Source organism: Mastigoproctus giganteus, chromosome 11 (assembly GCF_048544385.1).
Source record: "Mastigoproctus giganteus isolate SK-2022 chromosome 11, ASM4854438v1, whole genome shotgun sequence".
In the NCBI taxonomy this organism is placed as follows: Eukaryota; Metazoa; Arthropoda; class Arachnida; order Uropygi; family Thelyphonidae; genus Mastigoproctus; species Mastigoproctus giganteus.
Window position 1 is genome coordinate 143,086,695 of NC_143585.1, and position 23,048 is coordinate 143,109,742.

The 23,048-nt window shown below is 39.3% G+C and overlaps 1 protein-coding gene across 1 annotated transcript in view; it reads left to right on the forward strand.

Moving 5' to 3' along the window:
• Positions 1 to 23,048, forward strand: part of LOC150078488 (UDP-N-acetylhexosamine pyrophosphorylase-like) — a 296,675-nt gene that overhangs the window by 217,768 nt on the left and 55,859 nt on the right. The window lies entirely within an intron of this gene.

Below are 23,048 nucleotides of genomic sequence, written 5' to 3' on the forward strand. Positions count from 1 at the left end.
GTGCATTGTCTTCTTCATTTTAACAATGCATTAACCTAAAAACAGTAAAAGCAATTGGTAAATTTGAACAGAAGGTGAATTCTTGTAGTGTAGTTTATCGTACACTATGTATTGAACAGTTGAATGGTGTACTAAAATTAGTAAAAATACTGACTTGTCTGAAAAAGTGTATCAAAATCAAAATATACTATATTGCAAGAATAATAATGATGTACTTGCTTAACTTTTAGCCCAATAAACAAAACCAACCAACCAAAAGTTAATAAGTTTAAAAATTGTATTTCAATCAATGATATCTTTGTACAGAATCCAATTATCTATCTATATCTTAAAACTGAGATGTGATAGGAAATTTTTATGATTGATTTTAAATTTTATACATAAAACTTGACCATTAGCATTAGTAGAGGCATATGATGCAAGAAAGTAAGCTTACGCAGCATCAACAAGAAAAAAAAAAAAAAAGCTCTCCCTCCCCGTTTGTTCCAAATACCTGTCCAGCTCAGCCTTTAAATTTATTTATACTATCAACTTCCACAACAAAGGATGGAAGTCTGTTCCACCAACCAACTACCTGCTGGCTAAAGGCAAACTTCCACACATCTATCCTACATCTGTCTTTCCTCAATTTGAATTTATGCCCTCTCAGGTGATTACTCTGAGCAAGAGGAAGAATCCCATCAGCATTGAGCATGCTCAAACCATTCAAGGCTTTATACAACTCAATCAGATCACCTTGCAGGTGTCTAGTCTCCAGACACTGTAATTTGCAAAACTTAAGCCTTTCTTCGTAAGAGCAACCCTTTGTTCCATTCACTAATCTTGTTGCCCTTCTCGGTACTCGTTCCAGCAGCTCTACATCCTTCTTAAAATGAGGCCTCCAGACCTGTATACAGTACTCAAGGTGTGGCCTGACCATTGCCTTATACAAGGCGATAATCACTTCCTGCCGACCGGGCTAGCCGGGTAGGTAGAGTACCTGCCTGGCAACCCAAAGGTCGCAGGTTCGATTCCCGCCTCGGGCTGGATATCACGATGGTGCCGAACCAACCGGTTGGTTGGATATCCCGGCCACGATACACGAAGGAAGCAAGAAAAAAAACTGGTTCCTTCGTGTATTGATCACATCATGCGAAATAAATAAAAATAAATCACTTCCTTATCCCTGCTAGAAAAATTCCTGTATATCATTGACAAGACACCATGAGCTACTCTTGCAGACTGTCTGCGCTGCTCAGAAAACTTCATATCTGCCTGCACAATTACCCACAGGTCCTTTTCATTCTCTACCACTATCTACCACAGAGTTAATACGTTACTCTGGGGTTAATGCTTTCCATATGTAGTACAGGTAGTTCTCGACTTTATAAGTTAATTCATTCCTAGTGCACGCTCGTAAAGCTAAGGTTAAGGTTAAGGTTAAAAATAGGGGTTACATTCTCAACAATGAAATTAGTTAGCTAATTAGTTTGTTTTAAAAATGATTGATATATCTAAAGAAATTAAAATGTTGCCTGTAAAATAAAGCAAATTATAATAATAAAGAAATTATTTATGACTTACAAATGTTAAAGAATGTTTATTCTTCATCATCAACTACATGCATGTTTGTTGATCACTTATTTTGGCTCGGCACTTGTTGGTTTGTTGCACAAGGAGTCGTCTTCTTCAGAAATGCTTCAAGAGGCATTTGTTTCCAAGGTAATCTTCTATTTTCTTTATAAATTTCAATAAATGCATAAGCATTTTTTTAACGGAACGCACAAATTGCAACTAACACAATTTTCGTGGAGTAACAAGTTTACGAAGCTTAAAAAAAAAGGAATGAAGAGAAGATTCTGAAAATTTATTTGCTTTTTATACGATTGAAGATTTCAGTAAAGGGGAAAGACATTTCACCATAATAACGTAAAAAACCACACATATTGGTATTTTTGCAAATGCAATAACATCGAGTTTACTACCCGTTTATAATTGCTTGCAGTAACAGAAATGCCTAATAACTCCGAAAGTGCAAATTGTTTTTATTGTTTTATGGTCGTGACCTCCAGAAATGTGCTTTAGAAAAATGTCACAAAGGCGTTCAAAATTGGTTCTTATAACAGAACATATGATAACGATGAAAGTGCAGTTTATTTTAGTGATTTGAATTGGTAACTAATACAATTTGTACTATAAAGCGAAATATAGCGTTATATGGCGAAAATTTCAACTTCCGAGGTCGTGGAACGAATTACTAAAAAACGATGTGTTATTGGGTTCACATTACGATATTTTCACGATACGATGGTGTCTCTGGAACGGATTAATATCATAAAGCTGGGTACGCTGTATTGTATAGCTATGCGCGTGGTTTGAAATGCGGTATTTATGAATGTTTAACATTCATTTTTTGCAATTAATGTTCATATTTTCGATTTTGTAGATGATACTTTGAAAAAAAAAAACTAGTAAAGCGAGAACTGCCTTTACTTTACATTTGTTAATGTTAAACTTCATTTGCCACCTCTCAGCCCATCTGCTCAACTTTTCTAGATCCTGTTGCAGCAGCATACTGTCATTAGTGTCCTTAACAACCCTGCCAACCTTCAGGTGGTAGATGACTTTCATCAACTGGTGAAATACCACCACTTTACTTATTGGAAGCTTGAAGTGGTGAAACCCATATTTAGTCTCTAGAGCAAAGTTTCCGGCATCCCCCTCTCCTCATACTTCTCCTTTAACAGATGCACGGTACTAAGTACCATAGGTTTTGATACCTTTCGTGTTTGGGGTTCTCATAAAAAAAAATATATATATATATATATATATATATATATCGTCTGCAAACTTGGACATTAAGCTTGATATACCATCATCAATATTATTTTTAAATACATAAGGCAACAATGGATCCAACACTGAACCCTGAGGGACTCCACTAATAACATTAGTCCACGATGAGCAGTGTCCATTGATTACTACTCTCTGTCTTCTCCCACTCAACCATCCCTTTATCCATAGCAGCAGTTTGCCTCCAATACCACACTGCTCCAATTGTACAGAATCCAGTTATCTATCTGTATCTTAAAACTGAGATGTGATAGGAAATTTTTGTGATTGATTTTAAATTCTATACATAAAACTTGACCATTAGCATTAGGAGAGGCATGTGATACAAGAAAGCAAGCTTATTCAGCATCAACAAAAAAAATAAAAAATAAAAAATAAAAATAAAAATATACAATTTGTACAATCTGTAATAAGTTGGGGGACCAGAAACAACCATTGATTTGCTGGACATAAAAATCATGTTGGGTAGTGTAATAGATTCCAGAAAGGCCCTAAGAGAAGTTAGGGGCAATTTAAACAGTTAATGAGGCTTGGAGGGAGCAGATGGAATTTGCACGTTTTGCAGGCTAAAATGGAATGTACAAAGAATTCCTAAGGAAAAGAGATGTAACAACACAAAGGCAAGAAGCCGAATCTGCTGATGCAAGAATATTGCAGTGAAACCGATTTGGTGAGAGGTTATGTCCAAGAGCAAAGGCAAAAGAAAGCCTATTAGCTTATAATGGGAAGGGGTGAAAATTTTAAAATGAATATATCTTAAGTAATGTCCTAATTGAGGCAAAGATTTTCTTGTGATGGTTTCTAAAGGTGCTGATCACGAACAAGCACCTAAGAGAAATTTCCATCAATCTGTTTCAGAGCAGTGGGGCATCAATATTTCTCATCATACATGGGCGATTTGATTGGCATTAATAATATGCAATCTGTAATAAGTTGGGGATTATAATTTATGTCAGAGAAAGAGGTGCAGTGGCTCATGAACAACACTTAAAACTATAATTTTCCATAGTGAAGATCAAGAGAAGTCCTACAAAGTTAACAAACTGTCCGAAATTTAAAATGGCAGCTGAGAAGGCTGCCCTTTTATGTTTTGTTTTAGAATTACTGTGGCAGTGGTATAATCATCACTGTAAAAATGTTTGGTTTCATAGTTCTTGTAAATATTGCATGGATAAAAAGTGCTGACGATGTCCCCAAGAATCTAGACGCCAACTACGACTGTCTCAAGAAAACAATCGATCAACAGGCATCGCCAGTGACACTATTAGCCTGACATCACGATCACACAACTAGCAAATACCTCTGGCTTTGATTAAATGTATTAAATGTAGCCAAACCATAAACAAAAATCATAAAATTCCTACCACTTGTACTATGGATGATGGTCTATCTGTTGAGGTACTCAGTGATCCAATCTGTTCATTATATTCAGTGTAATCAATGATCTTTTGCATCTGTTGTACCTATTGTAATGGATCACACAGGTAGTTTAATAGTAGTGGAAGTAGTAGTAGTGACAAATGATGCATGAAAGTAAGGCTTATATAGCATCAGCCAAAACAAAAAAAACCTACAAACTTCTCTCATCTCTACCCTAATGAATTTATCTAGTACTTCCTCAAATTTATTCAAACCATCCACTTCCACAAACAGATGGAACCATGTTCCAACAAGAAACCATCTGCTAGCAGAAGGCAAACTTCTGCACATCTGTCCTGCAGCCATCCTTCCTCAACTTGAATTTGTGTGCCTCATTTGCAGTCTCAGCAAGAGGAATAATGGCATCAACATTTAGTTTACTCAAGGCCTTAAACACCTCAGTCAGATCACCCCACGGGTGCCGGGTCTCCAGGCACTGCAATTTGCAGAATTGAATCCTTTCAATGTTCCAGTAGATCTATATTCTTCCTGAAGTGAGGCTTCCAGCCCTGTACACAGTACAGTCAGTCCTCGTATAGCATGATAGTTGCGTTCCTTGAAACCCTCGTGCAATGCAAAATCGCGCAATATAAACAACAGGCCCTATGGGGAAAATGGGGTTATGTGCCGACCACCCAAGATTGAACACACATTTGTAACCAAAACATTACCAAACACAATAAATGATCGTAATAAAATACTTACGCATTCTATTACGACTATTAAGTAATAAAATATTGCTAATGCTTTTACTTCTATCGTAAGCAAACTTGTTTTTTGTTTGATTTTCTATCCAAACAGATGACAGCCGTTCCATCTCTTCCAATTCTTTGTGTCTTAATCTAATGGATTTTAATTACACTTTGAGTTGTTCCTGCTATGAAAGTTGTTTTTATTTTCTCTGCTTCTTTCTAATTCTCGGCGTTGCCTCATTTAGGTCTGTAGCATGTGCAATATCACATGGTCTTTCATTTCGCTCAAAGTGTTTCACAATTTCATATTTTTTCTCTATCGACAGAGGCGGACTGGCCATAAGCCTTACCGGGGAAACCCCGGTGGGCCGGAGGCCGGTGTGATTTTGTTCATAAACGCTAGTACGAGGCCACTATAAATTTTCCCGGGTAAGAATTTTTTGACACAGTCCACCTCTATTTATCGATATTGCTTTTCTTTTTCTCTCTGAATCTGCAGTGTTTTCACTAGGACACTTCCTTTTCACACCTTTTAAGTATTTTACTCATTTTTAGGGAACAAAGCACAATTACAAAACGAGAAGGCACGCTTGATACACATAAACAAAGCTGTAGCAACTGAATAAACAACACCGTAAAGGCAGAGATACACTATTAACACCTCACATTTTACTAAAGCACATTTCTAGGGGTTATTACCATAAAACAATAAAAACAATTTCCAGTTGCGTTTCTGCTAGTGGAATCTGTTATAAACTGGTAGTAAACTCGATCTAATTGCATTTGCGATTATGCCGATAGCTGGAATTATGTTGGTTTTTATGTTATTATGGTGAAATGTTTCCCCTTCACTGATATAAAAAACATAAATACATTTTCAGAGTCTTCTCTTCATTCCTATTGTGTTGCGTTCAGTTGGGATGATTCTGCCATTTCCTGTAAACACAAAGGCGAATCGTGCATAAGCGAATTCGGTTCGTGTTATATAAGATATCGTTCCCCTATTTATAAATCGTGTATGATCAAATTCGTGTAGTGTAAACACGTGTTATACGAGGACTGACTGTACTCAAGTTGTGACTTAACCATGGCTTTGTACAAAGGGATAATCACCTCCTTATCCTTGCTAGCAAATTTTTTGCATATCATTGACAAAACCCCATGAGCTGTCTGCACTGCTCGGAGAATTTCATATCTGACTGCACAATTACTCCCAGATCTTTTTCATTTTTCACTATCATCAGTTTACCTTATCAACTGTAGGACTACACAGTTGAAAAGTTACTCTGGGATTACTGCCACTCATATGCAGTACCTTGCATTTGTCAATGTAAAATTCAAGTACTATTTCTCAGCCCATTGACCAAATTTTTCTCAATTTTGTTGCAATAGCTCATCCTGATTACCATCGTTAACCACCCTGCAAACTTAAACATTAAGCATGATGTGCCTTCATCAATATCATTAATTAATACTAAAAACAAAAATGGGCCCAGCACTGAACCCAAGGGACCCCACTGATAATATTAGATAGACAGCACAGAAAGGGAGGGATTATGCTCTTAGTTAAGAAGCGTATTAAATCTAAGGTGGTGCATCCAATTGACATGGGGACCTGTGCAATGTTGAGTCAGTTTGGTATCACTTAAGCACTAGGAAAACAAAAATGAGAGTGGGTGTGTGTGCTGGAGCTCTTAATGTCTGTGATGAATATACCAAACAGCTATACAAAAAAAATAGAGTGGTCTAGTAAATCAGAATGCCATATAATTGGAGATTTTTAACTTTCCAGATGTTGACTGGAATTTGTGGGTTGGTCACTCACAAACTAGCAAGACTTTTTTGGATTTATTGGATTTATTTAAGAATCACTGCTAGTAATCAGATAAAGAGCAATACTCTTTATCTGATTACTAGCAGTGATTCTTAATGCATGAAGCCACCCAGTCATTTCACAAATTTGACTGGGTAATAGCAATCAGAGTGTACTAATGCGGAATTTAATTAAAGACATAACTAGTGTTGAAGGTAAAGGCCCTTGTTTTCGTGAGGGTGACTACAATGGTGTCAACAAGTTTTTTAAATTCTGTGCAGTTGGACCAACTTACAACATTGCCAATTGCAAATTCTAAATGGGAAGCATTCAGGGATAATCATAGATGCTAATAGTCTTTTCGTATCAAATAAGAAATATTGTTCAAGAAATATAGACCTAAATGGATGTCAGATGAACCAGTAAGATTTGTGGCAGAGAAGAAAAATGCATGGGATGCATATAAATTATCAGGTGATACAGAAGCCTATGATAGATATAATCTAGTCTCTAATCAAGTTACAAAGGAGGTTAGGAAAGCTAAGGAAGATTACAAGATGTCTCTGGCATAGAATGCATAGAGCAGCAGCAGCAAAGACTTCTCTGCTTATGTTAACAGTAGAAGGATGGGGTGGAATCACAATGGGACAATTGTTTTGATGGTTTCACTGCTGACAAACTGATAGGTATTTTGCATCTGCATTCACATATGTGGAATTCTTTAGAGAAGGGGATGCCAGAAGTTTATCAAATTGGGGTTGCTGAATGATTTTGTGATATCTTAAAGGAAAGTGGAAGTGAAATTTTTGAAGCTAAACATAAAAAAGGTACTTGGGATGGATGGGAACTATCCAATTATATTAAGGGAGGCATCAAAGGAGGTAAGTAAACTCTTAGCCATAATTTTGTGAGCATCCTTGGATTTGGGGATTTCCCTGTGAACTGGAGATGGCAAATGTATTCCCAATTCACAAAGAGGGTTCAAAGGGTGACATGAGTAATTACAGACCTGTTAGCTTAATGTCTGCTTCAGGGAAAATAATGGAGTCACTGGTTAAAGAAGTAATGCAGGACCGTCTAGACAGGAATGCAATTATGTTGCAGTGACAGCATGGATTTGTTAAGGGGGGTGGTCAGATTGTCTGACCAATCTGATTGGATACTATGATGCAGTAAGAAAGGAACCAGATGCAAAATATAATTTTTATGTTTGATTTCAGGAAAGCTGTTGATACTGTTGCACATAAAAGACTGCTATGCAAATTGCAGCAGAGTCACATTCAGGGTAAGTTTTGGTATGGATAAATGGATGGTTGATTGGGAGAAGATGGAGAGTGGTTATCAATGGGCATTGCTCTTCTTGGACCAATGTTATTAGCAGAGTCTTCCCCAATTTTGTGGTAAGCCCATTGTTGTTTTCTGTATTTATTAATGATATTGGTGAAGATATATCAGTCTTATTGTTTAAGTTTGCAGATGATACGAAGGTTGACAGGGTAGTTAATCACAGTAATCAGTGTACACTACTGAAACATGTTGTGTACAAATTAGGCAGATATGCTGAGCAGTGGCAATTGAAGTTGATTATTGACAAATCCAAGGCACTTCATATGGGGAGCAGTAATCCCAGATTAACACACCAATGGTGTGTTACTGCACTCAGGGCAGTGGAGATTGAAAAAGACATGGGAGTAATTCTCCCATGTCTTTTTCAATCTCTGAGCAATGCAGACAAGCTGCTAGGACAGCTCATGGAGTTTTGTCAGTGATAGAAAAACTTTGCTAGCAGGTGGAAGGAGGTGAATATCCCGTTGTATAAGGTCACAACTTGAGTACTGTATACAGTCCAGAAGCCTTATTTTAGAAGGCTTCAGTTTTTGAAATTGCAGAATGAGGAGACAAAGTACTTGAGATTTGATTGAGTAATTTGAAGGCCTTGAATTGGCTGTGTAAGCCCAGTGCTGATACAATACTTTTTATTTACTGTTTATTTACTATGCTCTTAGTTACAAACATCTAGTAGTTTTTTTTTGTTTTTTTTTTTGTTTGTAATTTTTGTCCTAATTTTTGTCCTAATTTTTGTCCACTCTGCTCTCGGTGCCTTGATTTCTCCAGGGCAGGGGTCGGCAACCTGTGGCTCTTTAACCTTTAGTCCACATGAAGCAAAGTTTGAAATGGAGTTAGAGGACTTAAAAATCAAGGATATGTGGAGTACAAGACTAAAATGCCTTAAAACTGAAATTGAGGATTTGGAGAGGCAAAAGGCTGCCCTTGCAATTCTACATAAATGGATGCCGATGGATAAGTTGAAAAAACAAGTCCAAATTGTGTTTGATGCGTGGTATAGCTTACCACACATCATGGTGTAGCTTGGACCAGGGTTCAACCCGTGACTGCTAAATACAATTAACATTTGTATTGATTGATTTACTCTAAATTCCACTGACCTGGCACTTTTGACAATTATCAGTAAGCTATTTTAACGACTATTTTGAACGACTACTTTACACACAGATCCAACATTACTATGATGAGGCAGGCCTGGCCTCAGCAAACCAATTCGGCTTCAGACGGGGAACCTCCGCCGTGGATGCCTTAACTCACCTCCTGACCAAGGTAAACAGATGTAATACAAAGTACTTCCTCGTGATAGCCGTGGACTTCACTGGGGCGTTTGACTCACTTTGGTGGCCAAGCGCCCTGGTGAGGCTGCGCGAAGCCAACATGCCGGAAAACATCTATAACACCATCAAAAGTTACCTAAGCAACAGAGCCATCAAAGTCACCACCCCCTATGGCACACTCTCCAGGCATGTCCATCGGGCTGCCCTCAAGGTTCGGTCCTTGGCCCACTACTGTGGAATATTGTCTTGGACACCTTTCTTAACATCGATCTCCATGAAGTGCAATCTCAGGCATTTGCGGACGATCTCATTCTGACGATACAGGCAAACTCAAGAGCCACGTTAGAGGTCCTCGCAAATCGGGCCCTGACCACTCTCCAAGAATGGGCAAACCGAAATCAACTCAAAATATCCCCCACAAAAACAAATTCCATCCTACTAAAGGGACGCTTTGATCTTAGGCGGCCTCCGCAAATAAAAATTGGGCAGGAAACAATCAAATTCTCCAACTAACTGAAATACCTAGGCGTGATATTGGACCAAAACCTGTCATTTCAGGACCATCTGAAATATCTCCGTAAAAAAAATAAGACGCTACGCAGCCATGGTTGCCAGGGTCACGCATAAAGAATGGGGCTTGAAAAAGCGAGTCCTCAAACTGTTCTAGAAAGCACTCCGATCGTCACCTATGCATCCGGTGCATGGTTTCAAAAAACTACAACAGCAGTAAACAGACGTATCACAGACCAAATTCACAGATCCATCCTCCTAACCATCACTCGCGCTTGCCGCACGGTGAGCACCCATGCCCTGCAAGTGCTCGCAGGCACTCTCCCGCTGGACTTAGAAATCATACAACGCGACCTACTGCTACCTAGACAAAGGCACCCCACAGACTTTTCTGGCGTTCACTATTGACCTAACCAGCAACAGAAATGTGGAAAAGAAGAGGATACAAACTCACTTGCAGCAGGCATGGCAGGAAAGGTGGCGCAACTCTCAAAAGGGAGAGATCACAAAGAAATTTCTATCCAGTATTGAACAAAATTACCCAACCTCACCCAACTGGTTCTCTCCAGGTCTACAAGCAACGTACCTCTTAACTGGACACGGAGTGATTAATGCCAAACTGTCTCTACTTGGGATTCAGGTTGATCCAACTTGCACTTGCGGGGGGCTGGAGAGCTGGCAGCACCTACTGTATGACTGCAGGCTCTATGAAGACCTACGTGGTGTTTTACTCACTAGAATCCACTACTTACCACAGGGACAAGAACATTACCTCCTAGACACGAAGGAGGAGTATCAAGCCTTCTTGGATTACGCACAGGCACTGTTCGCGAGGAGGAGGAGAAACCAAATGGCCACAGCCCACAACCCACTATCATTATAACCAAAGAACATCTGTTCTTCAGCTCGCTAGGACTGGGACATCAGAAATGATTCACCCCCAAGAATTAGAAAACTCAGGAAACAAACTATACCAAAGTAGACTAACAAGGACAGGACCCAGGTCCCAAGGATGACAACTCGGACATGACACCAGATTGGACACCACCAACAGGGTCATTTTATAGTTTTCCTGCAGACGCTTGTTGGCGATCGCACCGGGCTCCCTTGCCTGGTGCCTTTCCACCCCCTCCCCTGCGCCCATGGTGAGATGGTCCCCCTGGCACCCCCTACTTTCTCCTGGTGAGGCATGGGCCTGCCTCACTGACTTCTGGGGTTGCCTACTCTATCATCCCCATATTTCTGCCTTAATCCGCCCCCCAGCCTTCAGTCTCCCACCCACTCTATCTTTATGCTAGCGAATGTCCCACACACAAAAACTTAATTATGTCAAAATTCCCGTTCGCCCATTCTTTCGGCCTTTATTATGCAAGTATTATCCTCACCTAACGATCATCAAACCGACGATGATGGATATATATGTATCTGTCTGTACGTATGTGCATATAAAAGAGCGCGCGTTTTTTTTTTTTTTTTAGGTCGTAGCCTCTGAAATCTCAGGAAATTAGGTGGCAGGATCTGCCAGAGTGAAACTAAAACTACTGGGTTCCTGGTCTGCCTCCATGGGGCGAAGGTGGGGCAACATTGGGCCTCAGCAGGGGATCCAGCGGCTAAACGACCAGATGAACAACAGTACATGATACTACACATATACAATATCCATACACTTTTAAACCTCTGGCATTTCCAGCAAACTGGTACACCCACAATGAAAGCAACACAGAGATGGGGGAATCCCCTGGTTCCGTCTGGCACTAAATACACCCTACACCTGACCTGGTGGTTGTGCCAGAGTATAAACAAGAACGATATTAAAAATAAATCAAGAAACTGTCTGAACAATGCAAGTCTCTCAGCATGCTTAAAGATGAAAATTACAGCATACTTCTCTGATGTTGAGAGACTCACTCAAGAAGTTCAGCTGCAAAAGTCACATTAATTAGAAATATTATTAATAAATAATATTTCAAAATATATATTTTTTTAATAAAACACTTTCCCACTCTATTCCATTTCTTAAAAAACTCCCTCCAGCTTGAACTGAAGTGTGGCTCTTCAGATCCTCTCTTTTTTTTTTTTTTTTCATTTAGATAAAAAGAATGGCCCTTCACTCAAAAAGGTTGCCGACCCCTGCTCCAGAGCAATGTAGAATTTTGCAAACTTCCTTAATATATCTTGTCACACCTTGCAAATGTCACAATGTGAGGAAAGCTACTCTTCCTGAGATGAATCTTATGTATATTTGTAGGGCACTGGGAACTTAACTTTAGCGCCTCCGTAGCCAGGTGGGAAGGAGCAGCAGTGCGTAGCACACGCTTCTTGATTAGACCGGGGTTCGAGCCCGTCACCACCAAATACGGATGATGTGGAAAGGTCGGGGAATGACCACCGCATATCCCGGAGCAATATGGCCTTAGTTGCTAATGCTCCTAAAAACCAAACAAACAACAACAACAACTTAACTTTAGAATCATACTCAAATATATATCTGCACCACATGGCAGCTAACTACACTGGTGTGCAACACTATTTCTAAAGGTTACAACCACAAAATCAAATGAAACAGCCTGTGGCTATTTGCGCAACTGTGGCCGTACAGTAGAAAGCTAGTGCATATGCAGAAATTTGAATCGTGATGAGAGGGCTCACATAAACAGATAAAATCAGCAGTTCAGCAGTTATGTGAAAATTACTGAATGGGTGAGCACGATTGTTACAGGGGCACCTCCGTAGTCAGGTGGGCAGGAGCGACAATGCGTAGCACACGCTTCTTGATTAGACCGGGGTTTGAGCTCGTGACCACCAAATACGGAAGATGCAGAAAGGTCAGAGAATGACCATCGCATATCCCCGGAGCAATATGGCCTTAGTTGCTAATGCTCCTAAAAACCAAATAATAACAACAACAACGATTATTACAGACGTTCGATTGGTTTCGTACAGTGCTACAGACAACGAAATGGCCAGTAGACAACATCTGGATGACTTTACCCGGCGTCAAATAATTGGGAAGCTCAAGGAAAATCGAAATGCGAGAAGTGTGGCTGCAGAGTTCAATATTGCCCATAGCATCGTCTCACGTGCTTGGTCGGCCTTTAGAATGACAGGTACAGCTGTTCGAAGGACAAGTGGTGGTTGTCCACAAAAAACAATGCCCAATGACGACCGCTATATACTCCTACAGGCCAAGAGGGACTGACACCAGACAGTGGGATCCATTGTAAACAGCTGCACAGGATGCAGGATATCATGGTTTACTGTGGCCAGGCGACTCCACAAAGGTGGACTGTTTGCCCAACAGCCAGTATGCTATGTTCCTTTAACACCTGCCCATCGGAGACGCTGTTTACAGTGGTCCATCGAACACAAGGACTGGACAGCAGTGCAATGGGGAAAGGTACTCTTTACCGATGAGAGTAGATTCAGTCTCCGCAGTGATTCTAGACGTCAGCTAATCTGACGAGAGGTTGGCACACGGTATCACCCCACAAACATCACTGAAAGAGATCGATATGGCAGTCAAGGTGTTCTCATCTGGGGAGGCATTATCTTGGATGGACATACCCAACTCCAGATACTAGAAGGCGGTACTGTAACCGGTGCATGCTACTGTACTGAGGTAATCCTTCCCCATCATCCAATAAATCCACAAAAGCAAGGCTTTTGTGGATTTATTGGATGATTGTTTTCTATATCAGCATGTTCAGGAGGCAACTAGAGGGAGTAATACTCTTGATTTGATTATCAGTAGTGATTCTTCATGCATTCAGAATCTGCAGGTAAATGAACCACTAGGTGGCAGTGATCACAGTGTGCTGAAGTGGGATTTACTCAAAGAGGTAACTACCATTAGGGGTAAAGGGAAGGGTTATTGCTTTCGTAAAGGCAACTACGATGGACTGAGACAGTATTTAAATTCTATACAGTGGGACCAACTGATGATGTTACCAACAGCAAATTCAAAATGGGAAGCATTCAAAGAACTTATCTTGGAAGCTACTAGGCTTTACATACCAACTAAGAAATATTGTTCAAGGTTTAGGCCTAAGTGGATGTCAGATGAACTAATGAGATATGGCAGAGAAGAAAAATGCATGGGATACATACAAATTAACATGTGGCACAGAAGCCTATGATAGATACAAGTTGATCTGTAACCAAGTTACAAAGGAGGTTAGGCAGGCGAAGGCAGATTACGAGAAATCTTTGGCAAGGGATGCAAAGAAAAACAGCAAAGAGTTCTTTACTTATGTAAACTCTAGAAGGAAGGGGATGAATCAGATTGGTCCACTTGATATCGATGGGTCAACTGTTGATGATCCTGCTCAGGTAGCTAACAAACTGAATGAATATTTTGCATCGACATTCACACACGAGGAGTTATTCAGCGAGGGGAATGCCAGAGGTGTATTCAGCTCTGGCAGTAAGCTAGAGAATCTTGTAATAACTGAGAGTAAAGTAGAGGAGAAATTGTTGAAGATAAATACAAGAAAGGCACCTGGGGTGGATGGGATCTATCCAGTTATATTAAAGGAGGCAGCAAAGGAAGTAAGCAAACCCTTAGCCATAATTATGACAGCTTCCTTGGACTCAGGGGAAGTACCCATGGACTGGAGATGTGCAAATGTGACCCCAATTCACAAAGGAGGATCAAAGGGCGACACAAGTAATTATAGACCTGTTAGTTTAACTTCTGTTCCTGGAAAATTAATGGAGGCACTGGTTAAAGAAGCACTGCAGGATCATCTTGACAAGACTTCAGTTATAGCTCAGACACAGCATGGTTTTGTTAAGGGGAAGTCTTGCCTGACCAATTTGATTGGATACTGTGATGCAGTCACAAAAGAACTGGATGCAGGGAATAACTTTGATATTATATACTTGGATCTTAGAAAGGCTTTTGATACTGTTGCTCATGGAAGACTGCTGCACAAATTGGAACAGTGTGGCATTGGAGGCAAATTGCTGCTATGGATAAAGGGGTGGTTGAGGGGGAGAAGACAGAGAGTGGTAATCAATGGACACTGCTCATTGTGGACTAATGTTATTAGTGGAGTCCTTCAGGGTTCAGTGTTGCGTCCATTATTGTTTTCTGTATTTATAAATGATATTGATGATGGTATATCATCAATATTCCGAGTGGAAGTGGTTATTTTTTATTTATTTATTTATTTATTTGTTTTTTTTTTTTTTTTTGGCTGATGCTGCATAAGCTTGCTTTCTTGCATCAAATGCCTCTGCTAAGGCTAATGTGCATCTGTTCCGAGGTGCCATTGGCCCCAAGTTCGTGTTTATGGATAACGCCACACCACACCACACCACACTGCAGCTGTTGATATGCTTTTGGAAAGTGAGGACATTGTTCGTATGGATTGACCTGGCCGTTCCACCGATCCGAATCCCATCGAACAGATATGGGGCACTCTGGGGAGATGCCTAGCAGCATGTCCACGCCCACCAGTAAATGTTCACCAGCTGACAGAGGAATGGACAATGTTACTGCAAGAACTTACCAAGAACATTGTTCTAAGTATGGACAGGCAGTGCAAAGCCTGCATCAACATTAGGGATGCCATATCTCCTGCTGAGGACCACCTCTTCCCTCTGTTCCATCTTTGGCAGTGATGCATCTTTATCATGGTAGCCAATGCTATGTTGCCATTTTTGAATAAAGTTCCTCTGTACGATTTATTTCCGTTGTGTCGGTGTTGTTTCCTTCATCATTTCTGTACCTCCCAAGGTTCCTATGGTATGCTTTTCCCATATCCAGGCCACTCCTATGAGAAGCTACAGGTGAAAATGTGACTGGTCCTTAAGTTTTGCACACAAGTGTATGTAGGAGCAACTACTGTCATTTCACACCCTACATTACAGAGATAATGAATTGGACCATATGAAGAAATGTACTACGTCACTTGTTACCATTCAACAGAAACAGAATCATACTAATCCTCTTCCCCATTAGACCAAGTTTAGTTTTGCTGATAAGAATAAATAAAAATAAGCAATATTCCCAATTTTGCTGAATCCCACATCTGTAAGTGTTCTCCCAGGAAACAAACTTGTTGGTATTGCAATAAGCCTTTTTGATATTTCCTTCAATATACAAATTTTCATCCTTTCACAAGTGTGTTTGTTGAATGTGGGCATGCCCTTTAGTAGTGAATTTTCATTGGCAGCTAGGCTCTGTTGAAGGAACTTTTTTTATGGAATTTTGAAATTTTTTAAAAATACAAACTTTCTATATAAATGCTTTAAAATATTAATTTATTCTTATTTTGACTTTATTGTCCAACATTAAAGTTATTATCAAGAATCAAATAAAAAAAGTTAAAAAAAAATCATTAATAAAATTAGTAATTCAAACTTTGAATAAAATAAAACTGGTCATTATTCTTTCTGAGTCAATATCCTCTACATCTATTTATGTAATTAATTCTGTTTATCACTATTATACTATTACGGCATACATATGAAGGTTGTTTGTGATTAGTTTATTACACGTGTGGTACACGCTGCAATAAAACTTCTGGATCTGAATTTCACAGAAATTCTTTGCCTTTTGTAAGCCCCATTCAACTGAGGTCAGCAGATGCAATCTCCTCCCTCCTTTAAGTTTTCAAGCCATAAAGCTATTTTTGTGCTGCTGTCTCTTATAAACTGTTTCTACAATTAGTTTGAATCACAGATAAGAGGAAGAAGATAATAGGGAAGGCAGCAGCATATACGGAAAAATTTCAGGACAATTTGGATGTTAATTGGCATTAATCCCAGTCAGTATCAGTTTCAGTATATAAAAGTTGGCAGGGTTGTTAATGAGAGCAATAAAAGTATACTACTGCAACAGGATCTGGAAATGTTGAGCAGATGGGCTGAGAGGTGGTAACTGAAGTTTAACTTTGACAAATATAAAGTATTGCATATGGGTAGCAGTAATCCCAGAGTAACGTACCAACTGGGTTGTACTGCACTCAGGGTAGTGGAGAATGAAAAGGTCTTCGGGTAATTGTGCAGTCAGATATGTAGTTTTCTGGGCAGTACAGACAGGCTGCAAGGGTAGCTTATGGTGTCTTGTCAAATGATATACAGTAAACCCCCACTATTCGCGTGTTCGCGGTCGCTGATTTAATATAAAACGAAACCTAAAAAAATGTGAATTTTAAAGTGCCATGAACATTTTCCGCCATAAAAAACATGGGCGTGGCTAAAATTATCTTTCCCAGTCAAAACAGCACTCAGTGGGTGGGTCCAGAGGGTTGACAAAATCGCGTGGATGTTTCTCGCTAATCCTTGTTCAGTATATGTTATGCGCTTGTCATGGAAGGTTTTGTCATTTGCTTTTAATTTATATGCTTATAAATTCAGTAATTTATCAATTTATAAATTGATATGCTACAAAAGTAATAAATCTACTGTTTCGCAGTGTAAAACAGACTTTTTCGAGTGTGTTAACGGAAGAAAGTGGTAATTGTGCAGTCAGATATGTAGTTTTCTGGGCAGTACAGACAGGCTGCAAGGGTAGCTTATGGTGTCTTGTCAAATGATATACAGTAAACCCCCACTATTCGCGTATTCGCGGTCGCTGATTTAATATAAAACGAAACCTAAAAAAATGTGAATTTTAAAGTTTTAAGGTGGGTCCAGATGGTTGACAAAATCGCGTGGATGTTTCTCGCTAATCCTTGTTCAGTATATGTTATGCGCTTGTCATGGAAGGTTTTGTCATTTGCTTTTAATTTATATGCTTATAAATTCAATAATTTATCAATTTATAAATTGATATGCTTACAAAAGTAATAAATCTACTGTTTTGCAGTGTAAAACAGACTTTTTTCGAGTGTGTTAACGGAAGAAAGTGACTTTATTGTGGACAAGTTCTTTCTAACCTGTACAAAAATATGGCTACGAATAACAAGGGAAATGTGAAAAGATCAAGAAGGTGATGACATTAGCGAATAAAATTGAGTTATTAGATAAAATTTCTAATGGTGAAAATATCTCCCGAGTGGCAAAACGTTATAAAATCAATGAGTCAACGGTACGATAAATCAAGAAATCGGAAGAAAAAATCCGCCATAGTGTCTGTGAAAACGTGCTAATTGCTTCAAAAATTTACTCTGTGACTCGTGATGTTAAATTAGAAAAAATAGAAAAAGCTTTAAATCTGTGGATAGAAGACCGAACTCAAAATAAAATTCCGTTAAGTTCACTCATCATTCGTGAAAAGGCAAAACTCCTTTATCAACACTTTAGTGAAACTGGTGATAGCACTGGCGGGATAAGTTTTTTTAGCTAGCAAAGGCACTGGTTTTGAAAGATTTGTTTGAAATTTCTAATAAATATTACATTTAATATTAAATTGTTTCTTATTTTCATTTCGATGCCATATGCTTGCATTTCACTATGTATTGTCTATGTACATAGTCATATTATGAAGGTACATATAATACATACGTAGACAAAATTTTAGACTACTTTTTCTTATATATTTCATACTTTGGAACGGAACCCCTTCATTACTATGGGAGCCATAACTCAGTATTCGCATTTTCGGTATTCACAGCATTTCTCAGGAACGTAACCCCTGCGAATAGCGGGGCTTTACTGTACAGGAATTTTGCTAGCAGGGATAATGAAGTGATTGTCCCCCTTTATAAGGCAATGGTCAGGCCACACACACCTAGAGTACTGCATACAGGTCTGGAGGCCTCATTTTAGAATGCAGAGCTGCTGGAATGAGTACAGAGAAGAGCAATGAGATTGGTGACTGGAACAAAGGGTTGCAGTCAGTGGTAAGCTATAGTGGGCTCGTGAGAGCCCATTATTATTTTTTTTGAAAATTTGCGAGCCCATTGTTAAGACGATCATTTATTTAACAAATGAAATCCTAAATGCAATTATTGAGTATCCATAGCCGAAACTACGGTGGGCAGAGCGTGTCCCCATTCCCAGCATTTTAATGGCGCAGTCGATCGGCTATGTATTTTAAAATTGCTTAATTTTTGATTTAATTACAGTTGGAACTCTGTTTAACCAACTTTTTTATACCGAATTTTTTAAAATTTCCCTTGGTAATTACATTTAAAATTACAATAGTTTCCGTAGAATGAAAATAATTTACATGTAACGAACAGATTAGGAGAAACAACTTTGTATGCATTGTTCTCACCTCTGGCCTTTAGGTAATTAGAAAGCACGAATTAAGGGTGAAAGGGATTGCCATTCCACAACGTTAGTGGTGTCCGTAAAACTTAGGCAGCCACATTCCGAGAAGTCGCGCTAGTCAATATGCTTTCCATAGCCAGTCAGAGGATTAAGAAGATTCCCGACATGGATAATAGACTCTGGTCAACCTATGTTGTGGTTCCCCTTTACTCCGACAAACGGACATATGTTTTTCAGAGAAGTGAGTGATCCATGCTTTCCAGAAAATAAATTTCTCCTGTCTATGTTTACATGGTCACAATAGCTGAATATCTGAGTGATTCCGAGTGACATTAGCAATGTGGGGGGAGGAATTGAGGCAACTAAGATATTATATAAACTTTACAAAGATGAAATGTTGGCAAATTTTGAAATTTCGTCGAGGCTTTTACTATGTAGAAAATATTCTAAAATATAATCACATACAGGCAATAACTAAAAAAAAAATGTATCCATTATATCACCAATCTCCAAAAAACCAGCGCGAATTAAAGGTGATTGCTAAAGAACTTGATGTGGAAACTACAAAGATCGGTTGTGTGTTCGGGCTACGAAGAGCAGATTGTAGCTTGCAGATGGTAATTGTGGGTTAAGGGAATTATCCTGAATTGTGCAAACATTTTGAATCAGAAGTTAAATATTCAGGATTGTTAAAGCAACTTTTAAATCCGGAATTTCTTAACCATTTAGCACTAATGATCGACATCCTGTAGGAGCTCTCTTACATTTCAGAAGCTAGCTTTACAGATTCACCATGGTAAAAGCAGATAAATTAATTATTTGAACTATCAATGCTATTGCTAATTTGAAAAATTCTGAAGGAAAATATGAAGCTAAAATTGAGAGCATGTCGAAGTGGAAAGAATTTGAAGGAATCAAAATCGAAAGTAAGAACAGTAAAATTACCTCGTGACAAGTTATTAAATGCATTGTTTTTTCCTTAAAGGATAAGTTATTACTGCAACAGGGTGATTTTAAATTAAATAAAGAAAATAATCATACCATTGAGAGAAATTTTAAACATATTCTACTGGAAATTGTGGAATTTAAAAGAACTTTCGTCTCTGTGGCAAGACTGTGAGAACCGAATAAGAAATTTGTTTTCTGATAAACTGGTCACAAAATAAAAATTAATGTTTTTAGAGATTTTAGAGATTTAGAGATTTGAGATTTTAGAGATTTAGAGATTTGAATAGTATGACGTCACATGGTTGTGACGTCATACTATTCAAAAATTCCAAAAAGTTAGAACTCGAGGTATCGTACTGGTCACAAAAAATGCATCACGCGCTCTAATCTAATCATACTACTAGTGAGTGTCCCACACAGACTAGTGGTCTGAGCATGAGAAGCACCTCTGGCAGATGCCGCGGCTAACGTCACTTCCGTGACCGATCAGATTTACTCGGTAGGTACCCCTCCCAAAAGGATGTTTCACATAAAAAAGTCAGCAAAAGTGCAAGTCCATTGTTAAAATATTCACAGCTCACCACTGGTTGCAGTTACCAAGAAAGGCTTAAGGCCTGCAAAATTGCAGCGTCTGGAAACTAGGCACCTGCGAGGTGATCTAATTGAGGTGTATAAGGCCTCGAATAGTTTGAGCAAGCTCAGTGCTGATGGGATTCTTCCTCTTGCTCAGATTACTCACCTGTGAGGACATAAATTCAAATTGAGGAAAAACAATTGTAGAATAGATGTGTGGAAATTTGCCTTTGGCTAGTGTGTGGTTGATAGTTGGAACAAACTTCCATCTGTTGCAGTCAACAGCTTAAATACGTTCAAGGCAGAACTAGGGAACTAGACAAACATTTGTAGTGAATGGATGGTTGAAATGGGAAAGGTTTTTTTTTTTTTTTTTTTTTTTGGCTGATGCTATATAAGCTTGCTTTCTTGCATCATATGTTTCTACTAATGCTAATGGAAATAGAATTAATGTGTTTGAAGTGACATTCAAAACATAGAGCAGAGTTAACAAAGTTAAGCAGGTTTATAAAGAGATGAAGAGTCTTTTAATATACAGGATAACATTCTGAAAGAGATATTACACTTTAATCTTAGCCAAAAGCCAAGAAAGAATGATGAAAGAGATAGATACTAGCCACTTTGTGGAGACATGAAGGTTTTCTGTTTTGTTGGTTCTTCCTATATTGTTGAGTTAGCAGTTAGGTTATAGTTATGCCATGTGGGCAGTCTCCGTACCGAGTGGTCAGTAAAAGTAGTGCAGTAGCACACACACACACTCTTTGCAAAAACTGGGGTTCAAGCCCCTGACTGCTAAATATGGTTGAACTATCCATCCACACTGGACCAACGTGTCAGATTATGGTTCATTTCCTTTAGCATGATTCACAGAGGAGCCTTCTCTCCTGCAGTGGATTGATAATGGCTGCAGTTTAACTTTTTATCTTTTTATGCCATGTTTTTCATTTGAATGGGAATTTAGAGTATAAAGCCAGCATGGACCTAATGAAAGTCTGATACCTTCATGTATTGGATTAGCGTTAATAGAATAATTTAGAAAAGCAAAAAAGGCCTTTGTGCTCTGGATCCATATTAATATTAAAAAATTATTGTGCCACAGAGAAAAAATTAAAAGAAAATGACAGGTTGCAGTTAAAAATACATTGATGTTCACACAAACAAAAAACACAAGTAAAAATAAAATAGGAAAGCAATACATATCTTTAAGATTGGAAGGCATTATTCATCAGTTGTGACCATTAATCTAAAATATAGAAATATAGAACTCTGTGTGTGCCATGGCAGTTGTGTTTGGTGAATGTAAATGCTAACGTTTGTCAGCCAAGAGGATGGTCGTCTCAGTAATGGGATAAACACGACATCCTCTGTTTCCGTTAAAGGAATCGCCACAGCATGAGATGTGCAGTGACTCCAACCAGGCACGGGATGCTAATGGCTGGACTGATCAATAATCATGACATCGCGACGTGGTTCAATGCCATGCTGGATGACCAGAAGTGGCCAGCAATGCCTGATTGGCCCACTTTAGCTAAATGGATAGCTTTTTCATATTCAGAAATACAACTGCTAAGCCTTCTGCTAGTTTCCCCAATGTAGCAGTCAGTGCAGCCATGGCAGGAAATACGATAGACTAATCCACTCTGCAGCAAGGGGGGGGGAACCGATGTTTTAACTCTTGAGATGAGGGATCGCGACTTCCTGCCCAGAAGTTGTAAGCACTTTATCCCATGAGCCTTTAAGACTAGAAATCTGTTGTGATATGTTCGGGTAGAACGGGATGAAGGCGGTCGAGGTGAAGTCATTACTGTGCATGGTCCTGTGGGTCGCTACATGGTCACGGACCTGTAGGTCACACCTATCTAGGGCACTGGTGGGGTAGTCGCACTTCACAAGATCTGTCTTAACCCTAGTAATCTCAGTGTATCTCTCATCTGCAGAACTAGAGTGGGTCCAGGCACGGGTTAGCAAGGCTCATGCTGTGCCAAGAAGATGGCTGCGTGCATATGCTGATCAGTAGTTGGCGAACCTGCTAGCACACATCGGCTTGCGATAGACTGTTGTCTTCAAATGCATGCCCTAGCGCCGGACAAGGGTATCCAAGTGTGGAAGGGTATTGTCTGACTCCAATTCAATGGTGAATTGAATGAAAGGCGACAGAGAGTTAAGTTGGTGCAAAAGCCGGTTGCCTGACTTCTGGGGAATGACCACGAACACATCATCCACTTAGCAACACCAAAAGGCAATGGGATCTACCAGATCCTGTGGGACCAGTGTATTCTGCTTTGAAGATTGCAGCTGTGTTGCCTGATGCATAGGTGTGAGCTCTGGTGTTGAGTTAGGCAGCTGAGAGCTTGATGGGCCCTTCTTATTAATTTCCTTAAGGGCATTCACCCTATGCCTCAAACTCTCATAGATGCCCATCAGAACGCTGTGTTGGCACCTAATTTCCTCATAGTCTCTGCACTTAGCACA